At 41.0% G+C, this 19,048-nt stretch overlaps 1 protein-coding gene and 1 pseudogene across 7 annotated transcripts in view; one reads left to right on the top strand and one right to left on the bottom strand.

Annotated features, from left to right (window-relative positions):
• Positions 1–287: 287 nt before the first annotated feature.
• LOC308484776 (toll-like receptor 6 pseudogene) lies at positions 288–15,288 on the bottom strand (annotated as a pseudogene). 2 transcript variants are annotated; one of them, XR_013991472.1, is made up of 3 exons: positions 15,151–15,288; positions 4,893–10,357; positions 288–3,097 (listed from the first exon to the last, which is right to left on the bottom strand). The product of XR_013991472.1 is annotated as a toll-like receptor 6 pseudogene (transcript). The 2 variants fall into 2 exon arrangements; XR_013991473.1 differs by lacking the exons at positions 288–3,097; positions 15,151–15,288 and adding an exon at positions 13,700–14,205 and having other exon boundaries at positions 7,429–10,357.
• A 151-nt stretch (positions 15,289–15,439) lies between these two features.
• The window catches only part of FAM114A1 (family with sequence similarity 114 member A1), a 50,491-nt gene continuing 46,882 nt past the window's right edge, over positions 15,440–19,048 (top strand). For 3 of the 5 annotated variants that reach the window (XM_081020030.1, XM_081020036.1, XM_081020033.1), the window contains exons 1-2: positions 15,440–15,561; positions 17,179–17,243. The gene's annotated coding sequence lies outside the window, so the exon portion shown is untranslated. Of the gene's footprint in view, positions 15,566–17,178; positions 17,244–19,048 lie in introns of all 5 variants that reach the window. The other 2 variants (XM_081020032.1, XM_081020035.1) reach the window with 1 other exon arrangement.

The raw sequence follows: 19,048 nt of genomic DNA on the forward strand, positions 1-19,048 counted from the left end.
GGCTGAAATTGCTTTTTTCCATTTAGGGTGTTTAGCAGTGCTTGGCTTAAAGTGCCTTTAATTTCAATTCCACACTCAGAGAGCTACCACTTTCCGAGCTCATCAGATTTGTCATTCAGATATGTCTTCAAAGACTCATTCATTTGTGGTGCTGCTACATGTTATCTTTTATTTTTTTAAAAAATACTTTCTGCTATATTAATTATTCTCACAATCCATCTGAAGTTGTTTCAAGTGTGTAGCAACATTTGAGTTTATCATATAAAATGCCAGGAGGAAACTTGCCCTTGTTTTTAAGAAAAAGTTTCTGGAATGCTCTACTGTGTATCAAATACATGGGCTTAAAAAAAAATTGCAGCAGGGTGAGCAGAAAATGACCTGCAATACAAAATGGAAATGCCCCCTTTAAGATGGTTTATTAATGCCACATAAAAAAATTATGTGGCTAGTTAACTTCAGGCAAACACAGTTACAAAATTCCACATTTTATCTGCATGCTTCTGTATATAATTCTGGGAGCGCAAACAGTATGGCCAAAGGCTTGTTTAGGTGTGATGAGATTTTTATCTTTTCTGCACCTTGGATTATTGCTAGTTGTAGTCTAAATCAGGAATAACTATTCCAGCTCAAACACTCTTTGTTTATAGGTCCCCTCCGCTTCAAAAATGTTTTTCTGTGTAGTGGGAAATTGGAAAACACTGATGTTTAGGAAATAGGAGTCAGAAAGCAAATGGAACTGGTTGCATATTTTCAATCAGGGCTTCAGGCTCTGCGTTTGGATACAAAGGTTCTCTTCTGATGGAGTCTTCCTCCAGCAGAGGAAGGGAACTTTGGATCTAACCCTATATTTGCATATTACTAGGGAGATAAGATGCAGTCCTAAAAGCCCTTACACTGGAGTAGTTCTGTTGAAATCGGGAGATAAGAATCCATGCTCTGATACGACAGTCAAAGTCTAGTCTCCCACCGGCTTGGAGGTAGCAGTGTTGTCCACTTTAATTCTGTGGTTCTTATGGAGGGAAGCAGGCCTGTTTTTAGTAGGTGTAGACCATTTCAGCCATGCAAACTTCCTCATCTCTAATCCAGATTGTAACACGTGTCTTGAGTGTGCCAGGAAAATGCAGGCAACCATTGGCCAGAGAGTCAATTCCAATTCCACGCCCCCCACTCGGCTTTGGGGACACTGCAATAGCCCCATAGAACTTCCTGCTACTACTTGTCCTTCACTATTGCAAGTGGAGGTCGTCTTTTGCCTACTGGGGGTGGGGGACGTGCAATTGCAAGAGAAGAGGCTCAAGTAATTTTGAAAAGCAAGTGGTTAGCAAATGAGGAAGATTCACTTGTGTTTGGGGAAGCAGTATGCAGTCCAAATAATTAAAAGTTACTTTTCTAAACAAACCATGTGCACTAGTAGTATTCCACTGTACAGAATGCAACTTTTAGGATACTGTTGATCATGTTTTCAGTTAAATAGCATTATGGGTTGTTCCAAGAGGGATTGTTCAGAGCAAAGCTGATATTTCTATAATGTGGTTTTAATTGCACACTGTAGTTCCAGTTTTAACACACAACACAAAACCTTCTAATTGCAGGATCTTCTTTGTGTTCTGTTCAAACTTAGCAAGGTGTAGATGAATGCAAATCCTTTCCTTTTAAACAGAATTTGCAAAAGTATTTTATACATATTATTTGAAAAGGGCTATAATAATTCCCATTACATTTTACAAATATTAGCACTTTCTTGATATTTATGTATTTTAAATGTTATACGGTCAAAATAATCTTCCTGCTTAGCATCTCTTAAAACTTTACCTGCAAATGTAGCAGGGCTATTACATTTACTTTAATACTTGTATAAAAATATGCAGAATTTTTTAAAAAATAAAATGTAATATATTTTATAAGCTAATAATAATCGGGTAATTAAAGGTTTCTAGCATGCATTCCTGTCATTTGCAGATACTGAAGCATTTTGGTAATCTTTCTCACTAAATATGTGAATGTTTTAATGTAACTTCACTTTCTATTTTTGGTAGTCCAATGGGAATTCAGTAATGACATTTTGTCATGTCAAACTGTGAACATAATTTGTACTGTACAGTCCTCATATGTTATATATAGTATACTATATGTATTATACTTGTTAATAAAACAAGACAAATATTAAATGTCAATATGTAGTTAAAACTATCCCTCAAAACTTGACAAGACTCCCCCCCCACCGAATCTTGATTTCGCCAAATGGCAGTTGTCCTTGGATACAGCCCTGTATTCTTTAAGGTAAAGGGACCCCTGACCATTAGGTCCAGTCGTGTCCGACTCTGGGGTTGCGGTGCTCATCTCGCTTTATTGGCCGAGGGAGCCGGCGTACAGCTTCCAGGTCATGTGGCCAGCATTACTAAGCCGCTTCTGGCGAACCAGAGCAGCGCACGGAAACGCCGTTTACCTTCCCGCTAGAGCGGTACCTATTTATCTACTTGCACTTTGACGTGCTTTCGAACTGCTAAGTTGGCAGGAGCAGGGACCGAGCAACGGGAGCTCACCCCGTCGCGGGATTCAAACCGCCGACCTTCTGATCAGCAAGCCCTAGGCTCTGTGGTTTAACCCACAGCGCCACCCACATCCCATGTCCACCCGTATTCTTTAGGAGAGCTTATTTATTACTTACTTATTTGGTGACTCACCTAAGAAAGTTGGTTGACTGCAAATATCACAGCAGATCGTCATATTCAACACATCTGGCACATGCAGAAGGCCATTGCACATACATCATTAGCCGAATCAGGAATCGTGGACCTGAAATCTGTGCTGCATTACTATCAATAAAATACACATTCGGCTTTGCATTTTTATTCTGGCGCAACTAGTCACATGTACAAACTCTTGTTATTTTTCAAAATTATTTTATGCACAAGTGAAGTTGGATTATTTAAAGTGCACTTTACCAAACGTGAATGTTTCTCTGCTTGATTGCCCTCGCGTTAATTCCCGTATACAACAAAAGATACCCATCTTTGCATCTCTTCCTCTTATTTTCTGCTTTCATTCACAAGTTACCCCATTAAATTGGGCTTGTGAGTCCCCAGGAGTTACTAGCCTGCAAAATAAAATAAAAATAATAATGAAATACTATCCTGCTGGGAGCTGGCAGATGAGGAACCAAGTACTGAATTTCTTATGGGTGTTAAAGAAGGAACTTTCCCCTTCTAGCTTCCTGCTTGGTTTCTACCCAAGTGAAAAACACCTATGAAGTAAATATTTAATAGATGGATAGTCATTATGAAGTGCTCAGCAGAGGAAAGGTCTTGTAGGATTTTACCTGAATAACCTTTCATTGAATCGAAGGGTCTGTTTGACCCTGTTTTTTGGTTCTTGGACATCGCGGCACTTGGGCAAGCTGTATTTTCAGGACAATAGTGAGGTTGGGGTGTCACTATCCTCTTAATTTGTTTAAGGTAAAGGTAAAGGACCCCTGACAGTTAAGTCCAGCTGCAGACAACTCGGATCGCAGTGCTCATCTTTCTTTACAGGCCAAGGGAGCCGGTGTTTGTCCGCAGACAGTTTTTCCGGGTCACGTGGCCAGCATGACTAAGCCGCTTCTGGCGCAACAGAACACCAAAACCAGGGCAGCGTACAGAAATGCTGTTTACCTTCCCGCTGGAGTGGTACCTATTTATCTACTTGCACTTTTTGGGGTGCTTTCGAACTGCTAGGTTGGCAGGAGCTGGGACTGAGCAATGGGAGCTCACCCTGTCGTGGGGATTTGAACTGCCAACCTCCTGATTGGCAAGCCCAAGAGGCTCAGTGATTTAGACCACAGCGCCACCCGCATCCCCTCCTTTTAGATATTAAGAAAAATATGTAGGCAGTACGCTCGCCCACCAGAGACAAGGTGAGGACTACCTCGGGTAGCAGGATCCACAGGGGCAGCAAATCCTGATGTGGATCTTTATTCCCCACCCCTTTGTTCCTGGTGTAGATTTTCAGTCACCCATTCTTCCCTGGTGGGAAGTGGGGGGGCATTTTGTGGTTCACCTCAGGCACCAAAATGTCTTCGGCCAGCCCTGACTCTACCCAGTTGTTTAAAGGTAAAGGTAAAGGTACCCCTGCCCGTACGGGCCAGTCTTGCCAGACTCTAGGGTTGTGCGCTCATCTCACTCTAGATGCCGGGAGCCAGCGCTGTCTGCAGACACTTCCGGGTCACGTGGCCAGCGTGACGAAGCTGCTCGGCAAACCGGCACCAGAGCAGCACACGGAAACGCCGTTTACCTTCCCGCTATAAAGCGGTACCTATTTATCTACTTGCACTTAAGGGTGCTTTCAAACTGCTAGGTGGGCAGGAGCTGGGACCGAACGATGGGAGCTCACCCCGCCGCGGGGATTCGAACCGCCGACCATGCGATCGGCAAGTCCTAGGCGCTGAGGTTTTACCCACAGTGCCACCTGCGTCCCACCCAGTTGTTTAGTAAGAAGCAAATCAGTTCCAGTCTTCTGAACAAAGAATGCAAATGTACTGCAGGGAGTGATGAGCATCAGGTACTTGTTTTAAAATTTCCTAACATTTAAAAAAAGAAAAGATTTAATGTAATTAAACAACAGGCTACCAGTTTTGCAGAGATTCCTCCCCTGAAAAATCCTTCAGCTCACGCTTTCTCTACAAAAGTTCCAACTACAGAAATAATTCGTGCCAGAAATCTTTACTGGCTAAGGCAAAGTGGAACTCCCAAGAGAGTGGGATCCCCCTTCTTGCCCTTATAATGTATTATACAGCCATTTTAACCCATACTGGGAGACAGACATAAAGGAATTTATTACACATTTCAAGTTTATTTATCCAACAAAAAATAACACACCAAGCCATACCAGAAGAGTAAAAACAAGATACAACTCACCAAATCATACAAAATTATATATTGATCAATTAAAGTTCCAGAGCCTCTTCCAATGTACCAAGTTTCCAAATATCCCTGATGCAATTTTTGCATATCATTGTTGAAAGCATGTGCAATAAATGTCCACCAGGTGGCATAGAAAGACTGGTTTTTCTTTTGTCTTGCATACAACGCAACATCATTGTTTGGTCATATGAATAACAAGAGTAAAACAACTCTGGCGTAAATGTGATGTTAGCAGTGGTGATGCTCACTAATTCCTGACGTACATGAGACATGGATACATAGGGATTAGTGTCCCAAAGGTTATTTCCTGTAGGCATCTTCAAAGCCACTTCTGTACTTTCATAACATTAGCAGATAGTAGCTGGCTTAGAACATGGCCCATTGAAACCTGACTTTAAATGTCAACTCTCAAGCCTGTAAATTCATAGCTGGTCTCCTTTAATAAGAGTTATGCAACTTCACCCAATAATAATCTATTATTTGTGCTACTCACTAAAATCGCCTTAATTCTAACAGTGAAGAATGTTGTTTAGACTGTGTGCCCAGCAAGGTTATATAAGGCCACAAGGGAGTGTGTAAATATTAAATCCAAAGGTTTTTTCCTTTCAAAATATGGTTGCATGTGGATGATGACCTAGTTTAAGAGCAGGTTTTCAATCAAGAAATCTGATTAATTGGTCCTATGTCTATTTAGTCCTATGAATAATTCCTACCAGAAGCCTACGAGTTAAATAATGAAGAACAAACTGTACTGATTCTGTCAACAGAAGCAACGATAAAGACACAGCAACTGCTTGTGACGGACTCTTAAACACCAACTCCGAACAGAAATTGTGGGAGTGGACTGAGAAATAAAGCCCGGTCAGACATATTCATGCCTTTTATTCTGTTTACATAACCAGCTCCTGGAATGGCTTCAGTTGTGCCTGGTCAGCTTTCCTGAGATTCTACCAAGCCTTTATTGCCACCTACTGCTTTTCAAACTAGAGTGCATGTATATTCAGAATCACAGAGTTGGAAGGGATCTCAAGGGTCATCTAGTCCAACCCTCTTCAATGCAGGAATCTCAGCTAAATCATCCACGACAGATGGCCACCCAATCTCTGCTTAAAAGCTCCCAAGAGAGTCCGCAACGTCTCAAGGAAGACCGTTGCGTTGTCCAACAGCTCTTATTGTCAGATAGTTTTTTCTGATGTTTAGTCAGAATCTCTTTTCTTGTACAGTGGTACCTCGGGTTAAGTACTTAATTCGTTCCGGAGGTCCGTACTTAACCTGAAACTGTTCTTAACCTGAAGCACCACTTTAGCTAATGGGGCCTCCTGCTGCCGCTGCGCCGCCGGAGCCCAATTTCTGTTCTTATCCTGAAGCAAAGTTCTTAACCTAAAGCACTATTTCTAGGTTAGCGGAGTCTGTAACCTGAAGCGTATGTAACCCGATGTACCACTGTAACTTGAAGCCATTGGTTCAAGTCCTACCCTCCAGAGAAAAACTAGATTAGTTGGGAAATGAGATCTATTATAAGTGGAGGATTGTAAGTCGTAATTTTTGAGCACCATGGGCAGTTTTGTTAGGTGTAACATCTAGGGATGAGGGAGAAATTTGATGCAGTTTGCATTTAAAGGTCAATGTGCCTAATTTAGTTTCCAAAACAAAGTGTGAACCAGAACACAGCCACCCTTCAAGATTCACATTTCTTCAGCCAAGCAATGTGCAAAAAAAGCATGTACAAGGGGAAAGTGTGGGTATAAATGCACATAATAGTTTAAAAAACATACAAAAGCCATTATTTTAGGACACTGCTTTGTTTTAAAAAAAAAAGTATGTAAGGTGAAACTGCTTTGTAAAAAAAAAAAATGTATGTAAGATGAAATTGCATACGAAAATGTATATATGAGAACACACTAAAATGTAGGTGAGTTTTCATGAGGACGTTTTGGTAGAGATCTGATCTTAAGACTGGAAGTAGGATAAACTGAGAGAAACCAAAACCGACGTATTCACTTATCCCGGTAACTTTCCATGTATTCATCATCTACTTATGCCAAGAGCCAACAATGCTTTTGATGGGGGATTTGGTATCACGCTATACCTTCCTTATAAGTGGGCCTTCCCATATTTATCCCTTTCTAAACCCACAATTGTTTTGCACATATGCCCCCTATTAAATTTTAAGTTAAAGTAGCTTTTCTCGTTTCTTAGCATCTATTCTAGGCCCTCTATTTTACTAACATGTATATTGCACACCACTAGATGGAACCAACTTTCCATTAAAAGACTCAATGTATTATTATGAAGAGGGCAGAGTCATAAAATTGAAGAGCTGGAAGGGACCATGAGTGTCATCCAGTCCAACCCCCTGCAATGCAGGAATCTTTTGCCCAATGTGGGGCTCAAACCCATGACCCTGAGATTAAGAGTCTCATGCTCTACAGATGTCCCAGATGTGCCCAACCCCTCTTAGGTGTGCACTATGTATTATTCTCGTGGTTAATTAAATTGTATTGAGAATATAATAATATCCTCAGGTGGATTGCCTAAGCAGAATACAGCATTTAATTCATTATTATAAAAAATTATACCATGCTGCCTTTCAATCAAATGAATGTCAAGGAGGCTTACAAGAAGAAGGAAGTCTTACATTGCAAGGTTGATACTGATTCTTCATCTAGTGACTTAATTTTGAATCCTTTGGTTCAGGAATTCAGGGCTTGGAACAGGATCAATGCAGTCAATCTGTTTCTTTTCCTAATGTATTTTTTTCCCTGCACTTGTATATAGTAAAATTATACTTGTCCTTTCTCCAGAAATATTATAGTACAGCATTACAGCAACATAAATAGCTTGTTTTCCAGTTATCTTACCAGTCTTCCAGCTTCATCAAACTTTCCCCGAATTCAAAAAATACGTATTGTAATTCTGAGCCATTTACACTGAAAGTCTCATATACAATATTCAGCCATACAACATGAACGTTACTGATATAATGAAATCACCATATGATTATTTTAATATAAATTTAACTCAGTGAAAATGCTCTCTCTTCTTCATTGCTGGACAGTTTAACGTAAATGGCTGCACGAAGATTAGACCAGAAAAGTCCATGCTTGCTTTTCTCCTTTGGCCACTCCAAGTACGTTCTCTTGGCCATGAGAGCTTTCAGTTTATGGTACCTGGCAGGAATGATGTATGCAGGGATTGATTCCAGCACAATCAGGATTAAACTGTCGGCATTTTCACTGAATAACTTGTGATGGGCAAAGTAGAGCTCATAATGACACCATTCACTCTGCACAAAGTAAGGAGACAACACAAAGATGGACTTGTAACTTTTCTCAATGCAGTCTATGATATTCTCCACAATGCTCTTGCCTGCAACAAAGTTCCTCTCGTGCTGGCAGATCCGTATGGAGCCATCCTCCTTCTCCAAGTTTGGAATCAATACGTTTTTCACCCACTCAGAATCATGCTCACTGTAGGAGATAAAAGCATGGAACTCTATGTTGGGGAGCATGTCTTCAGGATTACTCTTCCGAATCCTCTGTTTTGCTTGAGTCCACTTCCACATCATCTTCAAATACCATGGAACGTCAAAGCGGATGCAGAGGAAGGAAACAGTGGCTACTAAGACCACGGTAATAATTATAACTATCGTGATCAGAAGACTCACGTTGCAAACAACTTCAGAGACGTGAAAGTCCCTTAGAAAGGTCCCCCTTAAGTAGTCTGGGTACTCGCACACATAAGCGTCAGGCCAGCCAACCAACTCCATAGATCCTTGCTTTTGAAGACTGATGAACTGTCTTAATTCACAGGTACATGTGAATGGATTGTGTCCTGCTTTTAGCTGTTTGATGCCTTGACACGTCTGGTAGAATTCAGAAGATGGTGAGACAACAGAGTTCATTTCTATATTCAGGAACCTCAGATTTCTAAACTGACCACATCCAGGCAGACTAGCTAGTTTATTGGATGCCAAATTTATTTCTTCTAAAGCCGTCAGCTCAGTAATCTCTTTGGGAATGCTTGAAATGGGATTGTTTTGAAGATGAAGAATTTGAATATTTGCTGGTAAACATCTAAATACTGACTCTGACAATTGATTAGACGCCAAATTCAATTTAATCATATTTTTACCCCAGTGGCAGTCATTCATGTTATCTTCGTATTGCAACAAATTCTGACTCAAGTCCAAGTGTTTCAGTGAGTTCATGCGACTTGTCATTAAACTCATTTTGGCAAGTTGTTTAAGTTGATTGTTTTGTAAAATGAGTGTTTCTAGGAGGGCTAAGTTCTTGCAATTTTCAAAAACTTTGTCAGTCAATGAATTATGTGAAAAACTTAAATAAGTAAAATCACTGGGTTTTAAAGGACAAAACATGATTAGTATCCCCGAATGAGAAATTGTCAATGATGCAATATTCATTTCTGAAAATGTTCTGTACACATCCTCCTGGTTAAACATCTCTGAAACTGCAACAGCATGTTTAATTGTCAATGCTTTTAGTGAGGTATCAACGTAATTGAGAGATTGACTTGTGTCTTCAAATATTAAAATGTTCACATAGTTGATGTTGAAATATTCAATGGAGGATTCCCACACCTTCTGAAGAATAGCTGTGAGGCTTAGCCAGGATAGTTGTATATTATTCAATGTTAAGTTTAGCAATTTCCCATTTTTGCTGGGTTGTGACAAAAATGTTATCAAGTCACTGACTTGCTTACCTTGGATATTTGAAAGTTCTAAGCTTTCAGTAACATTGAGTTCTAGAGACACAAATTCTGAATTTTCAGGGAGTGCAATCCGAAGCTTCTTTGTGTTAAATGCTGGAAGACTTCCAGGGACAGATTCAGTGAGGTGTTCTAAGCCCAAGAAGAGAGTATCCAGTTGTAAATTAGCAAGAACTCTGAAATCTGATTTCTGTATTCTTCTAGCGCTGAGGCCAAGATATTCCAGCTTCACCATTTTGCCAAATGCCTGGCAGATGGGCATGTCCATGAAGTTATTGTAAGAGAGATCTAGATGCCTGAGACTTGTAACAGGAATGCAAGAAAGAGTCTGCAGTTTGTTGTGGGATACATCCAGAAGTTCTAAGTCTTTATTGTATTGGAAAATGCTGAAGTCAAGCTCTCTAATCAGGTTATGAGAAAGATTTAGTACCCTGAGTTTGGAAAGAGAACTAAAATCAGAAATCTGAAGTTCAGAGATACTGTTGTATGACAAATCCAAGTCTGTCATTTGTGCTGGAAGATTCTTAGGAACAGCATCTAAGCCACTCTTGGAGTAGTTTGCTTTAAATCCATTTTCTGCAGAGGTATAGGTATTGTTCCAGAAAGTTATTGTAAAGATGCAAATACAAAGGAAACCATTCCTGTCTGGACCGTTCATTTCTGCCATGGCATCTAAAGATCTTTAAAATGTGCTTGGCGGAGTTCTTGTACTCTGTATTAGCCTCAAACTCCTGCAAAAAGAGTTCACATTAAAATATTAAGTACTCTAATGGAAACATTAGCTCTCCCAATATTCATTCTTATTACGGCAATAGAAGACACTTCATAATTTAGCAGAAAAGCAGAATCAAATGACAATTTAAAACATAGTTATGAAGAGATTTCATGATGGCCATATGCGTTTTTTGCAGTTTAAGAAACAGAAAGCCTTACACAGATCCAGGAGTTAGTGAGACATCTCTCTGGAAGTTTGAAAAAGGATGAACCACTGTGAATCTGAAAGGAATTCAGGTGCGTGGATATATATATATATTTGCATATTTTGGGTCTCCACCACCACTGATTTCTTGTGATTTGCTTGTTATCCCCATTTCTTTCTCAGCTGGGGCCAAATGAGATGTTGTGGCAATATACAATTATAGAATCACAGAACTGTAGCTTTGGAAGGGACACCAAGGGTCATCTAGTCCAAACCCCTGCAATGTAGTATCTCAGCTAAAGCATCCTGTACCATACATACCTGCAGTATCTACAGCTCCCAGATGTTGTTGGAGTACAACTCATCCTCCCACACCACTGGCCATCTAGCTGGCACTGATAGGACTTTTGAATCTAACACAAGGAAGGCCACAAAATCCTTATCTTTTATATACCCCCCCCCCCAAAGCAGGGCACAGAGAAGCTTGGAGGGAAATGAAATTTGGGGAAACGGTGCGAGGAAAGGATTTGTTTTTTAAAGCCCTTTCACAGTGCTAACCAGTCACCACACACACACACTTTCACTAGCTTTTACCTCTTTACCAGGTCACATTCAGCTATGTTTTGCTCAGAATAGACCCATTTAAGTAATTGGACCTAACTGTGTTAAACTAAGTTGGAGACCACCTAGCAGGTCCAGTCATGGATTTCATGACATCACATGCAGTTCAGCCCCAGAAGTTCAGAATTTGCTTAAATAAAAGTAAGTATCTGCTGGACACACTCTGAACAAAGTTTAACTCTGTCTATGTGTGACGGGGGAGGCGAGAGAGAAATTATTTTGAAAATAATGGAACACAGCTGGAAAATGAAAAAAAAGCCTAAAGGGGATTTTTTTTGCAGTTGGGTGTGGGGCATGGGGTTCCCTGTAGGTGTTGTTTGCTTTGGGGGGAACTGATGCTACTTTAAAGATTACCCACATTCCTTTGGGGGTTTATCTGCTCCCTAATGCAGCCACTCGCCCCCCTGGGGGGGGGGATCTTGGAAACTGTAGTTTGTTAAGGGTGCTGGAATTTGTAGCTCTGTTAGGGGTGATCTACAGTTCCCATGCTTGGTGGGAAGTGTTTAAAACGCATGGTATGTACAGAGCCTTAGTTTCAATAACATTTCCTCACAAAGAAACTTAGCTTGAGGATAAAGCTGCCATGGAAAAGTAATACTGCTCAGGGAGTGGTGCAGAAAAATATATATTAGGTTTAACTAAATAGCCCTTTAAAAGTATTTAGTATAGACTCATCCATTTGTCCTGTTATTCCTAGGCCTGGGTCAGAAAAGTTTTCCTCCCCCCAATCCATTGCTTTTTCTAGGAAAACTCAGTGTTTGCTGCTGGGCTGGAATAAATGTCAATTGAGTTTTCTGAGGATTGGTGTTTTCTCTGATTCAGTGGCGAATCATAGAGTTGGAAGGGACCACAAGGTTCATCTAGTCCAACCCCCTGGAATTTTTTGGCCAACGTGGGGCTCAAACCTGAGATTAAGAGTCTCATGCTCTTCCTTCTGAGCTATCAGGATTCTCCCAGGGAAAATGACGCTATGAAAGAAACACCATTTGGACCTGTGTCTAGAAACAAAAGTGTGGATGAGCCCTTGATTGTGGTGAGGCAATGGTGATGAAGAAAAATGTTTCATTTCAAATGGTAATGAACCTCAGGGTATGTAGCAGACCTGAGATTAGATCCTCAGAACTAGCCTTTCATACATAATGGGCAGGACTAAGGATGGGAGGATCTGTCAATTGCGGTTCTCTCTGTTTCTCATTTTTCCAATCTTAAATTTGGTTCTCCACATTTCTGCACCAAATTGGGCATTTTTCAAAAAGTCCTCATGGAAACTCTTCAGCGGTTGTGTGTGAATTTCTCTTAACAGACACATTTTTGTATGCAGTTTTGACCAATGTACACATTTCTGAATGCAATTTCTCCTAATACAGTGGTACCTCGGGTTAAGTACTTAATTCGTTCCGGAGAGCCATTCTTAACCTGAAACTGTTCTTAACCTGAAGCACCACTTTAGCTAATGGGGCCTCCTGCTGCTGCCACGCTGCCGGAGTCTGATCTCTGTTCTTATCCTGAAGCAAAGTTCTTAACCTGAAGCACTATTTCTGGGTTAGCGGAATCTGTAACCTGAAGCGTATATAACCTGAAGTGTATGTAACCCGAGGTACCACTGTACAATGCATTTTTGTATATTACTTTCACTTACTAATGTTTGCACATAATATACATGTTTTATCAGCACTGGTTGGAGAAATGCACAGCAAAATTCAGATGTGCAAATTTTGAAGGATGGGTGTTTTTGGTTCTCAATTTGATAAATTCAACTTTAAATGAGGACTTAACCAAATCCCCCCCCCCTCCATGCCTAATCAAGGCAATAAATCACACTGGTGATGATGATGATTAAAATTTGTATACTACCATATACCCACAAGTCTCAGGGAGGTTCACAAGATAATCTTTCCAAAACCCTGTGCCAAGAGGTGGTATTAGATAGAATAAGTGACTATATTTAACCAACACTGTTAAACCGATGTCTGTTAAAGCAGCAAAGGGAGAATGAGGGTTAGTTTAGGGGTGGGGAATGGGTTCTGAAGAACAGCCATCTTGGATGCTTTCTCTGCAATCCCCTCCTCACTTTTCATGGGATACACAAAATGCACGTCCAGGAATCTTAGCTGGATGAGAGGGGTCTTGCAGGGGAAAGGCAGCAGGTAAGAGAAAGTTTAAGCAGCCATGTCTTCAGCCAGCACACACCCTAAGGCTTTATAACTGTTCAGCAGTCAGGGGCTACCAAAGCCATGCTTATGGCTAGATACCAAGTTCAGCCAAAAGGACGGAAAAGAAGATGCCGTGTTTTCACAATATTGGACCCATTCATGGGTGTAGCCAGGTGGGGGCAACTGGTCCCCCTAGATACACAAAAATTACTGAAAAGCATTGAAAGTACTCCATTAAGTGAGGTTCTGCCCCACCCCCCATGAAAGCGATCTCCTAAAAAAACTTTGGACCCATTCACCATTCACAATAAAAGTTAAGTGACGAGTACTCTCTTGGCAAAAGTATTCATGTTACATGTTTTAAAATCATTAACACCTACCTTATGCCTTTCAGCAGCAGGAAAGAGCGTGTTTCTAAACAGAGTGTCTTAAGAGGAAGAATGCTGTTGCCTTAAAGATGGGGCAGAAGATTCTCCGCCCCACTTTTAACACAATCAATTTTGTCAGCCTTTGCAGTAAAAGGTAGACAACAACAACAACAAAATGAATTAACAGTGGGAGAAAACTATCGTATGTTCAGAGGAGATCACAAACTCAACTAAAAGAAAAGGAATGAGGAACTTAAGGTCTAACTTGGTCACAAGCTAAATATAAACATTAACTTGGCGTAATTTACAGGAAATCTATGCCACTGTCAAGACTTCCTCTTTACCCAGATGGGTAGTTTCAACATGTAACCTGATGGTGCATGTTTTAAAACTGCTGGTTTTAGTTCTGTTTTGATAATTCTATGTTGATTTGTTTTAAAGTTGGCGTTGGCAACTGGGCACGATTTAGAGATGTAATAACAATTTGTTTGCTTTGTCGTTAATGTTTGAGATATCAAAATTCCTCAGACAGCCTCCACACAAAGATTCCCGGTTACAACCTGGAGATGTTAAGGCTACATATCCCTCTAAGTACCAAGGGGGGGGGGGGAGAGTGTTTGCAGCCGTGATTTAAATGACATGATCTGGATTGTCATTTGATTTGATTTCTATGTGGATGTTAAACACACACCCCCCCGCATATGAATATATTTTGCCTTTTTAAAGCTACATTGCGTTCTTCAACATAGAAAGGTGAAGGAATTTTTTTTTTAATGATAGACGACATGTGCAAGGATCCAGCCCACCATCATTACACAATGGGATTTAAAAACATCAACACACACACATGCTACTGAGGAAGACTTGGCTTTTCTGGCAATGGCGGACGTTGCAACACACACACACACTATATATATATTTGCCCCTGCAGGATGAGCAGCACCTGTTACAATGCCCTCTGCTGCACAAAGATCAAAAGTGAGAGAGATTCCTGCCTTCCCCTTTTTCTATTCCTCTACCTGCCAAACCTCAACCCTTCATGTTGTTTTTCAAAGCTGCCTGAGAGGATCTGAAACCCAGATCTCTACGAAAGCGCTTTGCAGGATCCAGCCCTGCAAAGTCCCTTCAGTTGCATTCAGTTGCAGCGGACATTTTTTTGAGACGAAAATGCCCTTGCACTTTTCTTTCTTTCTTTCTTTCTTTCTTTCTTTCTTTCTTTCTTTCTTTCTTAAGAGGGCAAGCTTGCAATCCCCGAAGAAAAGCAAGCGGAGAGACGGAGAAGAACTCGCACCCCTGGAGAGTTGCCCAAGTCCCAAACGACGGAGAAAGTTGGTTTGGTTTTTTTTAGGCGCCATTTTTTTTAAGAGGCAGGGGCGAAGGGGGAAAAAAACCAAAAGGCGGCTTGAAACTGTGCGCGCGACCCGAAGCGCCGGCTCCTTTCCCGCCTTTTTTAAACCGTTTACCTGCTTGGCGGCAAAGATAAGTCGCTGGTCGCGTAAGGGGCCTCTCGGGGCTAAAGAAGGACAAGCGAAGCCGCAGGCGGTGGCAACAGATTTCCCCACAGGAAAAGAACCCGTTTTTGCGCCCTCCCCTCGGTCGACTTGAGGGGAGGGCGGACCAAATGAACTCTGCCCACTTGCCCCCCAATGGGTCATCGTCACGGGGATGTGAAATACGGGTTTCCCCCACTTCAGTTACAAGGAATAAGTTATGGGGTGTGTTTTTTGGCTTTTAGAGGAAGTGCTCTTTGAAGCAAAAGCACCTAAGTCCCTGGTTTGGTTTTGGGCAGTTGGGAGCATGTTTGTTCCTGCCCAAGATGCGCTTCGTTTTCATGGTGAGCCCAGCTAGCAAACCCAAAGAAACCTGGAAAATAAGTAGGTAGGGGCTTGGTTGTCTGGATAATTGGTGATAATTGTGTGAAAGGCAAAAAATGCCAGTCCAAAAAAAATTACCGCAATAAAATCCAAAACAGCAACAGCTGCACTCAAATTTATTTTGTCTAATAATAATAGTAATAATATTTTTTTATTTATACCCCGCCCATTCGGCTGGGTTTCCCCCAGCACATAAAAAATGGTAAAATATTAGACATTAAAAATCTCCCGATACAGGGTTGCCTGGTGATTTTATGGAGAGCAAAAAACCATCCTAAGCTGCTGAGTGGAGTGCTGCTGCTTATTTGTGGACCTCACAGCAATAAATACGAATTTGTAATTCCGCTTTGGCTAAACAAACTATATACTGTACACACCAACTTGTACCCCTATATAGGAACATTTAATCACAGTCATGGCTGCAAGCCTAAATATGTACATACACATTTAAAGCACATCCCCCCCCCCAAAAAAAAAAACCCTGGGAGAAGTGTTGTTTACTCCTCAAAGAACTACAATTTCAATTCCCATACCAAACTACAGTTCCCAGGACAGTAAGGAGCTTACATCCGAGTGAACATACTTTTTTACATTTTTCTAATTGAAAGCAATGAGAAGTTAATGATCCAAACCCGAGATCATGGTTAAGCTCTCTTCTTTAACCATAACCCAATAAGACACAAAGGAGAAGCCACTGGCAGAAAGAAGGGGAATTCAGGCAGCAGTTCTTAAGCATGTGAAGTGTTTTGAAGTGTTAATAAAATAGTATTATTATTTCACTCTTCCTTCTATTGCTCCTATGACTAATCAGCTAAACATTATTTTACTGGCAGGCAGCCCTACAAACATTTATAAGCCATTTACCTGGAAGTAAACCCACTGACTTCAATAATATGATTCCTAGTGTGTACTTCAGAAAGGGATGTCCAAAATGTAAAGTCATATAGATGAAAGGAGCTGACAAGCTCCCTCCCCAACAGAGCCATTTAGCACACAGTGGAAAGCACAGAGTACATTGCAAAAGTTTGGCTACATGCCACAAAAGTACAGGATGGTAAAGTGTGGATCATCACTACTAGCCAATCTGACTTATTAAAAAACAAATTTCAGTAACCCAATATAGTAAAGTGTTGGGTTCGGGTCAGGAAGAGAAGGGTCAAAATCTCCACTTAGCCATGCCACAGAGATGGGCAACTTGTGATCCTCTGGATGTTATTGGACTACAACTCCTGTCGGTCCCTAACCATTGGTCGTGCTGGCTGAAACAAAAGGCAGTTGGAGCCCAGCAACGTCCAAAGAGCCGCAAGTTCCACACCCCTGGTCTTGAGCAAGGAACTATATCTCACAGGCTTGTGAAAACAGGATTATGACCTGGGTTCTTTGGTCTGGTTTTCCAACCTGCTGTATAAATTATACTTCTTGCCCCCTACTTTCTGACATTCTTACATTCAAAATAGGAATTATACAAACTAATATGCACTGGCTCTCATTCAAGAAATGTTTGGTGTAGGAAATAAGGCTCGGGTGTATTATTTTCATAGGTCAGCAATGTATAGAACAGTTTCTAGACCTATGCTCATCTGACTGCTTTTTCCAAGTAATCTTTTTCTTCCCCAGGTCATGTGGCAACCAGAACTATACACTGGAACATCTCAGAATATAAAACAAGGCAATGAACATGTGTAAGTGAATGCATCAATCAGTCAATTAATCAATCAATTTATTATTACGGTCACAGACCAGTTCTGGCTCACTTACAATATCAGGAAAATCATAAAGCACGATAGGGATACATTGAATTGCAATTGGGTATAACAGGGACAATACAGATATAGCAGCAGTTAAAAATATATAAGTTAAATCTTAATCACTAAACTATAACCTAATTTTTTTTATTTAAAACCTTAATCATTTTGGTAGTACAGCTTGTTCCCTAAGTTTTATGGCGGTCGCACAGAATTTGGCCACCCTTGGTGTGACCTCTGGATCCTTGTCCTCTACCAGGAGTTTTAGACATTGAAGTTTGGACCCATTTGGAGACTTTTGTATAACGGTTGATAAATACCGAGCGTATATCCCCAGAGAAACGGCAGTGTAACAAGATATGAGAGACAGTTTCTACCTCCATCAAGCCACAGGGGCAGACTCATTCCGCGTATGGTTTGCCCTTGAATCTGTCCTGCAATAAGGCAGATGGCAGCACGTTGAACCTGGCGAGGGTAAACGACCGTCTGTATTTAGGTATTTGTAATTTGGACAGATATATTGCTGAGGTGAACCCTCTCCCATTTTCTTTTATTGCTGGGTGTTTATTCATCTCACTCACATGGCATTGTAGTTCTACATCTCAAATTAGTTGGTGGATTATTGCCCTAGCTTTCTCATAACCTACAGCTATCATGTGGGGAAAACCCCAAGCATCTTAGCTTTTCGTGCAGTGTAGCTTTCCATTTGGATTGGTAGGAATCCAATAGGGTTACAGGTGCCAACCTGACAGGGGGAAAAATAAGTTTTAACCAATAATGGATCTTCAGGGTCCATATCTGAGCGCTGACAGAGATTTGCCCAACCTCCAAGCGGACAGCTATGTTAGACATGCAAGAAGGGATCCCTAACAGTGATAAAACTTAGTTTGGAAGGATTCTAAGGGACCAAGATTTAGGAAGCTGCAAATCTGGGAGCCGTGTGTCAGCTGTGTTAATACTTTTGTAACAAAGACCTGAGAGGCTGCCGGAATATATTGGCCCCCTTTTCCATATAAATACCTTATGAGGGCTTTGGTAGATCTTTGGGCATTTGCAATAGTATTTTTAACCTGGTAATGCCACGACCCCTTTTCCTGAAAGGTTATGCCCAGGTATTTAAAAGACGATACCTGTTCTATGGGTCAATTATCAATTCTCCATTTGTGTCTCATTTTTTTTTTAGAGAACACCATGACTTTGGATTTAGTGTAGCTGATTGTTAATTGTTCGGCTTTGCAATGGGCTGTGAGAGATCTTAAAAGTTTTCTTAGGCCCACACAGGAGAAGGAAATTAGAACTGTGTCATCTGCGTACAAGAGAACCGGGAGGGGCGTACCAGCCAATTTAGGGGGGTGGGCATTTTCTTTCTCCGTGTTTCCTACTAAGGAGTTAATATAGAAGTTGAATAAAATGGGAGCAAGGACGCAGCCTTGTTTAACACCATGGTAGGTTTGTATTTCCTTAGATAAATGGCCCTGTTGGTCACACCTGGACTTGAATGTTAACCTGGACCCGAATGTTTTCGTATAAGCTGTGGATGAGACGCAGTAGATGTCTGTCTATGTTTGAGGCACTTAGTTTTTCCCAAAGCCTATCTCGTGATATTATATCAAAGGCAGATGAAAGCTGCATAGAGGGATCCTCCTTTTCTTGAGGTATATTTTTCCTCAAGATGTTGGAGTACTAGGCCTTGATCTAAAGTTGGTTGGTTGGTTTGCCCTGAAACCAGCTTGTGCTTCTGG

The sequence above is a fragment of the Podarcis pityusensis genome, assembly GCF_964106645.2.
Source record: "Podarcis pityusensis genome assembly, chromosome: 9".
NCBI classification, from domain to species: domain Eukaryota; kingdom Metazoa; phylum Chordata; class Lepidosauria; order Squamata; family Lacertidae; genus Podarcis; species Podarcis pityusensis.